The following is a 13807-nucleotide window of genomic DNA, read 5'->3' as shown; positions in this document are numbered from 1 at the left end:
TCACAGAGGGGATGGTAGCCATCTTGGTCAAGAGTCACTCTATGCTGACCCCCAGACTAATATTTGATGGAGTGAGCAGGGCAGTGAAAAGCTCTCTAGGCTTTGTCCCCCTTTGTGACCAATTTGCTCTGTAACTTGTATAAATTCCTTATGTCTCAATTCCTAAGCAAGAGTAAGAGTAGCTGTTCCTTTAATTCCAAATCAGTTAGATTTGCCAAATACTTCCAGTTCTCTGACCTTCCTGATAGGGGACTTTGGAAAAGTTTAGGGGAAGAGTTTGGCAAAAAATTAGATAATGTAGGAAAATAAATTTGTAATCACAGAAGTTTTTGTACCTGTGTGAAAAGTTTTAGGTGTATTGGTGGTCATGGGAATGAACAGTAAAGATCAGACTGCATTGTGTAGGCAAGAAAGTGACTCTGAAGGGAAAAGGAAGGTTAACTGATGGAGACTAAGGCATGCATTGCAGTTCTGGAGACACAAAGATTTGGAGGTCACTACTGAAAAATTAGGAACTTCAAGTTGTGTTAGAATTTATGTGAGAGTAAAAGATGCCTTTCTTTTCTATTATCTCAGTATTGCAGAGGAAAATATTGAGGCTCAGAGGATTCATATAACATGACCAAAGATAAACTGCTTGTGAACGGTGTTGTCTGGATTCCAGCTCAGATAGATTTGATTCAAAATACAGTAGATACTTTCTTCGCTCAGCCATGCTGTCATCTATGATGTAATATAACTAGTATTGCAGACATAGGGAGTACGTTGGAAAGGAGTCAAGCCTTAACATTCTGTGATCTTTCTGATGTCCTAAAATAATAAAAGTGAATTATAATTTTTCATGTATGTGCTCAGTTGTGTGAACTGAACATTTTTTAATAGGTAGACTGACTTGATACTCTTTGTCAAGATAATGATTATTTTTCAAGCCCTGATATATCAGATGCAAATTATTAGATGGTTAGGGTACAGAAAACTCTAGGTATAGTCCTTGTGGTTAAGGAGTTTACAGTTTAGTTGATGAGATTAGATTAACATAAATTAGAAATGTCACATAAAAGCAGCATATACAAATTCTTCCAAAGAATATGAAAAGAGAGAATATTTTCTGATGTTTTTTATGAGGTCAGTATAACCTTGTTACCAAACCAAATGTGATATCTTGATACCAAATCTGACAAGGACGCTATAAGAAAAGAAAGTTACAGGTAGAAAGTTATAGGTTACTGTTTCATATGAACTTAAAGGCAAAAAATTCTAAACAATATTATTAGCAAATTTAATCCATTAATTTAATAGGATAATATGTTATGGTCAAGTTGAGTGTATTCAAAGAATTAAAGATTGGTTTATTAATTAAAATCAAGTAATTTATCATATTAACAGAATAAAACACATGGTAATCATAGCTAAAGGAAAGTATTTGATAAAATTTAATATTCATTTATGATTAAAAAACTGAGCAAATTAGAAATAAGTTTAGCATATGACAACCTTTGGGATGTATGGAAGGGAAATGATTAGATGGGGATATGAAGGAACTTTTCTAAAGTGATGGCAGTCCTTCTTTCTTGACTTTGATAGTGGTTTCTTGGGTGTTCTCTGTGAAAAATTATTGAGCTTTATTTTATGCTTTATACACTTTTCTGTGCATCTTATACTTCAATAATGGACAGAAAAAAAGGAAGACTGTATTCAAGACAACCAATCACTGATAAAGAGTTAAAAAAGTTTTTTAAGTTTATATTGAGAGAGTGTGTGAGTGGGAGAGGGACAGAAAGAGAGAGAGAGAGAGAGAGAGAGAGAGAGAGAGAGAGAGAATCCCAAGCAGGCTTCGTGCCATCAGCACAGAGCCTGATGTGGGGCTCAGTCTCACAAACTGTGAGATCGTGACCTGAGCTGAAGTTGGATGCTTAACTGACTGAGCCACCCAGGTCCCCCCTGATAAAGATTTTTAATGAATCATTAAGAAATACTCTATCCACTATAATGTACACATATGTTTTCCCTTTTTGTGATACACATAAGAACATTATATAAATATAAATATAAATATAAATATAAATATAAATATAAATATGTATATGTATATGTATTCATTCCCCCTACTGCTTTGCTTTTTCACTTCAGAATATAAATTGAGAATCATTCATATCAGCATACATACAGTTACTGGATTCTTTTTAATGGCTACCTGTTTAATATTACATAGTCGTACTATAATTAATTTGGCCCTATAATTGGGCATTTCCATTGTTTCTAGGGTTTTGCATAATACCAGTTTTAATACTTAATAATATTTCATTATAATGAAATACTGTAATTTATTTAACTGGATTTCTATGGTGGAAATTTAGATTATTTCTAATATTCTGCTATTATAAAAAGGGCTTTGATGAGTATTCATTTATACAATCTTTTTCATAGTTGATCAGTTCTTCCCTTAGCATAAATTCTAGGGCATAAAATTATTGGATTAAATATATTCTCATTTCAACATTTACATTTTTTTTATTTTACTAAACTTTATTTTTTAGGCTCACAGTAAAATGGAGCAGAAGATACAGAGATTTCCTATATAGCCCTTGCCTCTACAATGCATAGAAAATGCTCAATGCACTTCTATCAACCTTCTCCATGAGAGGGTATATTAGTTACAACTGATGAAACCAACACATCATTATCACCTTTTACATTAGAGTTCACTTTTGGCGTCATACACTCTGTGGGTTTGGATAAATTTATAATGACATGTATCCTCCATAGTTGTATCGTATGAAATGGTTTCACTATGCTAAAAATCCTCTAGTTCTGCCTGTTTCTCTCTCTCCTCCAAACCCCTGATTTTTTTTAATGTCTCCATAGTTTTGCCTTTTACAGAATGTCATGTAGTTGGAACCATACAGTATACAGACTTTTCAGACTGGCTTCTTCCACACAGTAATATGCATTTAAGTTTCCTCCACATCGTTTCACGGCTGGATATAGCTCATTTCTTTTTAACACTGAATAATATTTCATTGTGTGGAGGTTACACAGTTTATCCATTCACCTACTGACACATCTTGGTTGCTTTCAAGTTTTATCAGTTATGAATAAAGCCTCTATAAACATCTGTATGCAGGCTTTGGTGTGGACATGTTTTTAGCTCCTTCAGGCAAATTACAAGGAGTGCAGTTGCTAGAATGTATGAAAAGAATATGTTTAATTTTGAGAGAAACTGTCAAACTGTCTTTCAAAGTGGCTGTATCATTTGCATTCCCACCAGCAATGAATGAGACTTCCTGTTGAGCCACATTCTCACCAGCTTTTGGAGTTCTGGATTTTGGTCATTTAAATAGGTGTGTAAAGACATCTCATTGTTGTTTTAATTTGCATTTTCCCAATGACACATGATGTGGAGTATCTTTTCATATACTTATTTGCTATTTGTATATCTTCTTTGGTGAGGTGTTTCTTAAGGTCTTTGGCCCATTTTTTAATCAGGTTGTTTATTTCATATTGTTAAGATTTAAGAGTTCTTTGTATATTTTGGATAATAGTCCTTTATCAGATGTGTCTTTTGCAAATATTTTCTCCCAGTCAGTGACTTCCCTTTTCATTCTCTTGACATCATCTTTTGCAGCGCAGAAAGGTTTAATTTTGATGAAATCCAGATGATTAATTCTTTCTTTTATGGACTGTGCCTTTAAAAAATGTTTATTTATTTTTGAGAGAGAGAGAGAGAGAGAGAGAGAGAAAGCAGGGAAAGGGCAGAGAGAGAGGGAGAGAGAGAATCCCAAGCAGGCTCTGCTCTGTCAGTGCAGATAGAGCCTGATGTGGGGCTCAAATTCATGAACGGTGAGATCATGACCTGAGCCGAAATCAAGAGTCTGATACTCAACTGACTGAGCCACCCAGGTGCCTCTGGACTGTGCCTTTGGTGTTGTATCTCAGAATTCATCACCAAATCCTAGGTCATCTAGGCTTTCTCCTAGGTCATCTTCTAGGAGTTTTATAGTTTTGTTTTACATTTAAGTCTGTGATCCATTTTGAGTTTATTTTTGTAAAGGTGTCAGGCCTGTGTTTAGTTTCTTTTCTTTGCATATGGATGCTCAGTTGTTCTGGTACTATTCCTTGAAAAGACTGTCTTTGCTCCATTGTATTGCTTTTGCCCCTTTGTCAAAGATCACGCTATATTTATGTGGGTCTATTTCTAGGCTCTCTATTCTGTCCTATTCATCGAATTGTCTGTCCTTTTGTCAATACCAAAGTCTCTTGATTGCTGTAGCCTTATAGTAAGTCTTGAAGTTGGATAGTGTCAGTCCTCCAACTTTATTCCTCTCCTTTAATATTGTGTTACTGTTCTGGGTGTTTTGCCTCTCCATGTGAACTTTAGAATTTGTTGATAACCACAAAATAACTTTCTGGGATTTTGGTTGGGATTACATTGAATCTATAGATCAAGCTAGGAAAAAATAACATCTTTAACAGTATTGAGACCTCCTATCCACAAACACGGAATATGTTCTCCCCATTTATTTAGTTCTTTGATTTCATTCGAGTTTTATATTATCCTTGTATAAATCTTGTACATATTTTATTTATACTTAAGTATTTCATATTTTTCAGATGTTAATGTAAATGATATTGTATTTTAAATTTCAAATTCCACTTGTTCATTGCTAGTATATAGGAAAGTGATTGACTTTGTGTATTAATCTAGTATGTTACAACCTTGTTATAATTGCTTTCTAGTTCCAGTTTTTTTGGTTATTTCCTTTGGATTTTCTATATAGACAGTCATGTTATCTGCAAACAAACATGGTTTTATTTCTTCTTCTCTCTCTGGATACCTTTCATTTCCTTCTCTTGTCTTACTGCACTAACTAGGACTTCTAGTATGATGTGGAAAAGCATTGGTGATGGGGGAAATTCTTGCCTTATTCCTGATCATTTTACCTTTTGAAATTCATTGTCAAATTGTCCCAAGTGTCCATTGACTGATGAATGGATAAAGATGATGTGGGGTGTGTGTGTGTGTGTGTGTGTGTGTGTGTGTGTGTGTGTGCGCATGCGCAATGGAATATTACTCAGCCATCAATAAGAATGAATTCTTGCCATTTGCAATGATGTGGATGGAGCTACAGTATATTATACTAAGAGAAATAAGTCAGTCAGAAAAGGACAAATACCGTATGATTTCACTCATATGTGGAATTTAAGAAATAAAACAGATGAACATATGGGAAGGGGAGGAAAAAAGAGAGAGATGGAAACAAGCTATAAGCGACTCTTTAAAATTTTTTTTAATGTTTACTTATTTTGAGAGAGAGCGAGAGAGAGACAATGCAAGCAGGGGAGGGGCAGAGAGAGAGAGGGAGACACAGAATCCGAAGCAGGCTCCAGGCTCTGAGCTGTCAGCACAGAACCTGACACAGGGCTTGAACGCAAGAGCTGGGAGATCATGACCTGAGCAGAAGTCAGACGCTCAACTGACTGAGCCACCCAGGCACCCCATAGAGACTCTTAACGATAGACAACAAACTGAGGGTTGATGGAGGGAGGTGGGTAGGGAATGGACTAGATGGGTGATGTGTATTAAGGAGGGCACTTGTTGTAATGGGCACTGGGTATTGTATGTAAGTGATGAATCACTGAATTCTGCTCCTAAAACCAATATTATGCTGGATGCTAACTAATTAGAATTTAAATAAGAATTTACAAAAATAGGGGCGCCTGGGTGGCGCAGTCGGTTAAGCGTCCGACTTCAGCCAGGTCACGATCTCGCGGTCCGTGAGTTCGAGCCCCGTGTCAGGCTCTGGGCTGATGGCTCGGAGCCTGGAGCCTGTTTCTGATTCTGTGTCTCCCTCTCTCTCTGCCCCTCCCCCGTTCATGCTCTGTCTCTCTCTGTCCCAAAAATAAATAAAAAAAAAACGTTGAAAAAAAAAAAATAAATAAAAAAAAAAAAAAAAAAAGAATTTACAAAAATAAACTTTTACAGGAATACCTCAAAAAAAACCCACCCTAAAACAAATTGTCATCTAGAAAGATTTTATCAATTAGTATGCAGCAACATTACATGACAGTCCATTTCCCCACAGCCTTACTAACACTTTATCAATCTTTAAAATCATTTCCAAACTGATAGATGCTGTCATGGACATATCTTGATGATTAGAGAGTTTAAAGATCTTTTCCATGTTTTTTATCAGTCACTTGCATTTTTTTTGGATTTTGTCGTATATCTACTCAGTTCATTTTCTCCTGGAGTATTCATTAATCACCTTATTACTCCATAAGAACTCTCTATGTTAAGTATTCTTGTATGTTGCAAATATCCACCCCTTTGCTAACCAATTTTCTGTTTGACTTCTTTTAAACTAATGATTCTTGGGACACCTGGGTGGCTCAGTCGATTAAGCATCCGACTTCAGCTCAGGTAGTGATCTCCCAGTTCATGGGTTTGAGCCCCACATAGGGCTCTGTGCTGAGAGCTCAGAGGCTGGATCCTGCTTCAGATTCTGTGTCTTCCTCTTTCTCTGCCCCTCCCCGGTCATGCTCTGTACCTCAAAAATGAAGAAATGTTAAAAAAAATAATTTTTTTTTTTTAAAGCAAGTCTATGCCTAATGTGGGACTTGAGCTCATGACCCAATATCAACAGTCACACAATCAACTGGCTGAGCCAGCCAGGTGTCCCTAAACTAATAATTCTGAAGCAAAAGTCACTTTAGTCATATTTAAGCAAACACACTAGGATGGGATCATGGGATCATTGTATATACATTCAATTTTGTCTTCCTTGAGTTGAGAATACTGTCCACCCTTCCATTTCATTTTGAAGTAAAGTACTTGAACACAAAGTAGCCTGACACACTCAGGAATTTTTTTTTTTTTTTTCAAGGATTTCTCAGGAATAAGCCACCCACTTCATTAAACAGACACCAGGGCTCTCTGGTCTATGACATGTTTGACATAGTATCTTTAAAAGCTTACTCAGAGGAACTAAAATTGTGACCTATTTGTATTGTAAGCAGGAATATTTTATGAATAGCATTGGTGCAGTACGATATATACTTTTGAATTATGAATGATGCTGTTTAGCATCTGTTTAGCACTTGGAGAAATTTAAAGAATTTTATAAACATCCATTTGTCAGGTCACTTAACTTTGTAATGAAAGGTCCAACTGCCAGCTTCATGGAACACAGTTGTGCCTCTCAGAGACTTGAGCCTTGCTATAGGTAATGTACTTGTACTTTATGTTATATCAAAGAGATATGGCAGATTTTACTTTTACAACATGTAAATGTTACTTCTACTTCCCCTTAAGGTCTAAACACATTAAATAACAACAACAACAGCAACAACACAAAACTGGAGGGTATAGCCATGTGGATGGGCCCACGTTCATTCAAACCTTTTAGGGCTTGGGCGAGGCACTGGTAATTGACAATGGAGATTCCATTTTAATCTTCAGGGACATATAATCCATTAAGAATAAAAGAAGCACAGTCATTCTGGCAAATCATAGATAACTTTAAAAACCTCTCTCTGTGAAGAAAGAGATGATTGCATCAAGTTCTTATAAACATCTTTACACTGCCAGGCATAAAGGAGACAATTAATGGGGTTGGATTAAGTTAGTGAGTTATCATCACCACCACCATCTGCATAATAGCCATTTCTCTCTGTTATTAGTGTTAAATCTGGATGAGTTAAAGAAAAACATAAAATGAATAATTTGTTTCAAAGAAAGCAGTGTCTTCTCCTAGGAGAATACATTTATTTTTTTCTCTGAAAGTATGGAACTGAAAAATAGACCTTGGTCTGAATTCTGGTGCTGCCACTCCCAAGCTTTATAGCTGAGGGGACATCTGTCTCTGGTTCTCAGTTTCCTCATTAGTAAAATAAGTGAATTTAGACTACTAAATCTTTGAGATGCCTTCTAGCACTAAGATTATGTGATCTAAGAGGTAAAGCAATTCTTAAGAAGATCAGTTTTTTTAATGTTTATTTATTTATTTTGAGAGAGGGAGGGGCAGAGAGAGACAGGGAGAAAGAGAATCCCAAGCCGGCTCCGAGCTGTCAGTGCAGAGCCCTATACTGGGCTCTATCGCACAAACTACATGATCGCAACCTGAGCTGAAATCAAAGTTGGACGCTTAACTGACTGAGCCACCCAGGTGCCCCAAGACGATCAGTTTTTGAAGAGTTGCCTAATAGTAATTAAACTCTTGATTTATTGATATCGAAATCTTCTAATGGATTTTTCAAGATTCTAGATCCTTAGTGACAAGAAAATCATTATTGGAAAACAGCCCCAAACTTCTGGAAAGCTATATCCAAATTAGGAATATTGCCGTTTTAGGTACTTGTTATTAGTGTAATAACGTAACCTGACTCTGCTTGTATTGCTGATTGACAGTTCTATCACCAGGTGGAAAAAAACTGCTGCCTTTCTTTCTTACTTTTTTTTTTGAAGTTTCTTTCTCATAATTGCTTTGCTTAGTAAACTTGGCAATCAGGAATTTATTGAATAAAATAAACTTTAATAAATAATTTCAATGTCCACTAGATGGAGATACTGAGGTAACCAAGCTCTTGAAGTGACCACATATATTTTTACTTCTGGGTGGTTTGCTCTTTGTTTTAATTAAAATAAGTGAAATAGTGAAAAAGAAAAAGAAAAAGAACAAAAAAAGCGAGGGTGAGAATTGAGAGTGAAATTCAGCTTTCCATGACTCCAGGGAGAGATTCAGATACACCATAAATCATTGTGAAGCATTTCAAAGCTGTATTGCATACTTCCTGCCATTAAAACTAAGTGCATTGATCTAATTTGCAACTACCCACACTCCTTGAAATGGTTGTGTTTAATTTACTATCTATTAAAAATCTAATAAAAACTCATATGAAAGTTTCATTTGTCAAGTTTTCCCGTTTCTCAAATTTAATCTCTAGATTTAGTATTTATAGACATAATTTAAATTTTTCTCTTTTGAGTTATTTTTTTCCCTATTAAATTTTTAGTAGCTCACTCTTAAAAGCATATTGAGCAATTTGTAAGTATTACTTCTTCAGAGTTGGGATGCATTTTAGTAAGTATATTATGTACTTTTTCTAACACAATTATCCTAAGGCCTTTGATGATCGTAAAAGCAAGCAGCTGGGGTCAAATCCTAGGTGAGAATGCTAGGAGTGAGACTAGGAAACTAATATATTTATAGAACATTTTAGTGAAACCAGTAGGCAGTGAATCATATAGGCATATAAAAATAATCTAATGATACTTATCCAGGTTTGCACAAAATGAATGATCAAGGAAAAGGGTATTTTACAAATTAAATTTTCCTTGGTTACTGAGTATACCAGATACTTTAAGAAATGCTATTGGAGATTATTCAGAATTTGGGTGAATGGATATAATTTCTTAATTTTAATAGTATCTGAATTGGTAAGGGAGCAGAAGATAGAAAAGCCACTTAGCCTGATCATAAAGACTGAAGGATGGAATTAAAAGATGAGTTTAGCTCAGCATCCAACAGGATGTTATGGTAGGAAGAGCGTGTCCTCTAAAGTCAACAAGACCTTGGACTCCTAGCTCATACCCTCAAGAGCTGTGTGACTTGGCACATTACTTAATCTCTCTGACTCTGTTTACTTGTCTGTAAAATTAGGATCATAATATTTACCCAGTGAAGTCATTGTGAAGATTACAGCCATGTATATAAAGTACAGCACCTAACTCATAATAGGATCATTATTGTCATCCTCACGTTATAATGGTGATGATGATGATGATGATGATGATAGTTATAATCTATAATTCTCATTTAGATGAACAAAATATAGATTTTTCTCTACAAATGAGAATGTTTGGAAAATGATTAGACTGGTTTTACTGGAAGCCTTTTTATTTTCCTTTTAACTAATTGAGTTTCAGGGACCCCATGAACCCCAAGTGGGTTAGGACAGTAAAAAGAACCTCCTTTTCATTCTTTTACTTATCAGTGTTTATTGAACCAGGCACTGTTCTAGAATTGGGGCTGAGGAAATAAAGTAGACAAGGAGATTATATTCTAGAAGGGAGAGACAGATATGGGAAAGAAGTAAATGGGCAAGATACTTTCACAGGGTTAATTTCTATAAGGAGAATGAAGTCTGACAATGATGCAGAATGACTTGTGGAGAAAGCCTACTTTAGGTTATGTGATTAGTACTAAGAATTAAAGTAAGAGAGGTGAGGAAGAGAAAAGAAATCACTAATTAAAACAATTACCCATTGTTGGTAAAACTGAGTATTATTGTGGGCAGCAATCACACGAGGCTGTAAGGGTTGACATTTGAGCTGAAATACATTATTAAACATGTAACTGTTAGCTATTTCGAATCTCACCTTGCTGGTTTGCAAAATTTTCCTCTGAAGGGAACTGACTTGTAATTCTCTTTCGATGCAACCTTGCTGATTCTGCCATAAGGAACCATTTGTAGGCGCAGAGAGCCATGGGAGAGCGGGTGCTCCGGGGCCCTGGCTGTTTGGGCTTCTTTCTTTTTTGTCGGATGTGTACAGTTAGGTAAAAATAGAGTCAGCAGGCACCCCTCAAGGGCAGCCTTCTGTGTTTCTGGATTAGGATCTTCTAGTGGATTTCTAAACTTTGCTTTGTATGTCTCCTTACCCATTTTTCATGGGAATTCCTTCCAGTCAGAGCTGAACACAGGGAATAAGAGTACCATTTGTCTCACTCTGTCAAGGGAATCGGGGGTGGTCAGTATTAGACTATAGCTTTAACATACAGGGAAAAAACAAAATTAAAGAGGCAAAACTATCTATTGAGTTTTCCAATCAAATCATTGCTTGGTATTTTAAAGATCCTACCTTGCTATAAAGCACTGGATTGTGAAGCTCCCTTCTGGAGCGGGCCTAAGAACGTCGCAGATCTTTGACACTGGTTAGAGTTAGGTGTTGTAAAAACTGCCAGTTGCCTTAGGTTACCTAATTTTTATCGTCAAATTCTATTCTGTTGTCCGGTGTGGTATAATTTATGCTTCTTACCTTTATTTCACACTGTCACTGTACCCCTGTAGTTATCATTTCACTGTTGGGTGAAGAGATCCCACGGTAAATTACTAAAATGAATAATGTAAGCTAGAGTTCCTATTGTTTTTCTTTTTAAATGTCTTCAAAAACAAATAATTCAAAGTTTTCAATAAAGGAAGGATTTTTCTTTCTGGGTGTCTGAACAGCAGAGGTAACATTTGCTAAAGTTTCATTTCACATACGCAGACTATTCAACTGTCAGATTGGCAACTTGACATTTTAAAGTAATTTATCCCATAATTAAATTATTTCCCACGCAACATCATAACTTCTTTGAAGCAATAGTGGGAGCAGGAGTGGTGAATCCCATTGTTTTGTTTCTTATATGAACTGGGGAAGTTCTTCAAATTCATCTTATAGAAACCCAGGTTGCACTGTTAACACTTGAGTGCCTGCTTTGTATCAACACCAGTATGCTCTTACTAAGGACAATACAAGAAAGGGTTGGCTTTTTTGGGGGGTATCACTTTCAAATGATAGATTTTAATGAGTGCCACCCAGGTTACTCTTTGACCAATATGTTGATGTAATTATTTTAAGCATGCAAATAAAATATAATTGTTTCAAAGATCTTGGGTAACATCCCACATAAGAAGACATTCTAGGCTATTAAACAGTTGTTAATTTTGACTGTGTTTATTTAAATCCAGTGCAAGCAGGGCCCTGGGGAACTTTATGTGTGGTCATCAAAGCTCATAATCTCCTATAATTTAAGTAAGTTCAGGGAAGGTAAAATTGGTCATGACTCTTGTGGTTACAAGAAAACATCCAGAGAATATGTGATTAATGTTTCTTCTTTTGATAAAGTTGTGTTTCTTTTTTTTGGTAAAATATATACAAAAATTGCAGCAATCAGTAAAATTTGAAATTAAATAAAAATTTTAATGTAAATTTATTTTATGTGCTATAAAGACCTCTACCCAGTAAAGAGGTGAAAGTAGTCCTATTTGTTGTTATAATTTAAGTTGTATTTATGTTTATTTTCATGACAAAATGTTCTGTTAGATTTTACAAATATTGTAATTCCTCAAATTGGTGATAAATTTGGTGATAAAACAAAAAAATGTCAGAAAAAAATTAAAAATGTAAGTTTCTTTTAGGAATAATTCACAGAAGCTTGTTTTAATGCAGGATGCCTTAATATTTAGAAGTTTTCATTGATTTGCTTCAGTTTTTTTCAATAACATTGTAAAGTATGATACACTATTACTTGTTGGCAACGGTGTTAAATATCACACATATATAATTAAATTGTTAATGTAGCACTTAAAACTTTTTTCTCAAGTTTTTATTATGGGGAAATTTCAAATGTATAGAAAAAGTGCAAGAATAGGTAAGGAACATGCATATGTCTTTTATGTAGGTCCTCATAAATATTTTGCCACATTTGCTCTTTTTTCTCCACTTTTTTTCCCCAACTATTGAGAGTTAATTGCAGACATCGCCCCTAAATACTTCAGCATTTGTCTCCTAAGAACAAAGCATTGTTCAGCATAACTGAATAAATTATCACATTGATATAAATATAATCATCTAGTATGCAGTCCATATTAAAATTTCCCAACTGCCCCAATGATAACATCCTTTACAGCTTTTCTCTTGTTTCATTTTCTTTCCTTTAAATTTTTTTCTGACCCAATCATTGTATTTAATTGTCATGTTTCTTTAGTTTCTTTTATTCTAGAACTGTTCCCCAGCTTTTTTTTTTTTTTGTCTTTTCCTGACATTAACATTTTTGAAGAGTCTAGACCTGTATTTTTGGGGGGTCAAATTTCCTCCATTTGAATTTGTCAGGGTAGTTAGTTGTCTTATTAGATTGAGGTGAACCTTTCCCCCCCAACATTACTGCATAGGTGATGTCATTCTCAGTGAACTACATCACATAATTTCTGTCTATCCCACTATTCTTAATTTTTTAATACATAGATATAGGTAGAGATCTGTTACCTATCCAAAAGAATGAATGCCTTAGTTTAGGTATGTAATACAAATTCTCTTTTGATAAAGGTGAGCTCTTTGTTAATAATAGTTTAAACATAGTTGAAAAAGTCCTTCAAAAGTAGAAAAATATACTGTAACATATCTAGCCGTCTATTATATGTTTTAGTAAATACAATATATAGTTGTTGAATGAATGAATATACTGATGACTTAAAAATCACAAATCCTCAAAAAAAAAAAAAAAAAATCACAAATCCTCAGCTTTGTCAAGGAATTAAAATCCACTATTGTTCCACTGCTATTTAACTATTTTTATGTTTTCCTTCATTGTTTTGTTTAGGAAACAAAATGTACTAAGCTTGGAATAAATGGTTTGAAATATCTAAAATAAAAATAACCCAAGCAAATGTAATTTTAAACTGTCACTCTGTGTATAGGGTCACATTATTTCACTTGCAGTCACTCAGGGTTTATATATATCACATTTCAGTGTAATGACACGGGCAGGCTCCAAAGAAAATACCAGGCAACACGAATTTGGTTTGACTAACAAGTATTTACATGACTCTGTAGTTCTAATTATTGTAGTCTTTTAAGGGGTTTATGCTACACAGGCTTCATTCTTTAAAGCTTTCTGTTAGATTAAAAGAGGTTGATTGGTAGTATATGTAAAAATGATACTGCAGCCTGTTTAGATACATGTTGGATTTAAGTCAGAGCTTCTGCAGAGAACAGGTGGATTTAAGAGTGGCCTGACACCAGCAGACAACAGCCTGTCATGTGCAT

The 13807-nt window shown here is 35.0% G+C and overlaps 1 protein-coding gene across 3 annotated transcripts in view; it reads left to right on the top strand.

The window, feature by feature from the left end:
- The window catches only part of GALK2 (galactokinase 2), a 139768-nt gene that overhangs the window by 55394 nt on the left and 70567 nt on the right, over positions 1–13807 (top strand). The gene's annotated exons all lie outside the window — the stretch shown is intronic.

Source organism: Panthera onca, chromosome B3 (assembly GCF_046562875.1).
Source record: "Panthera onca isolate mPanOnc1 chromosome B3, mPanOnc1 haplotype 2, whole genome shotgun sequence".
Classification (NCBI taxonomy): Eukaryota; Metazoa; Chordata; class Mammalia; order Carnivora; family Felidae; genus Panthera; species Panthera onca.
Note: the sequence above shows the minus strand (reverse complement) of the source record. Positions and strands in the feature narration are given on the sequence as shown.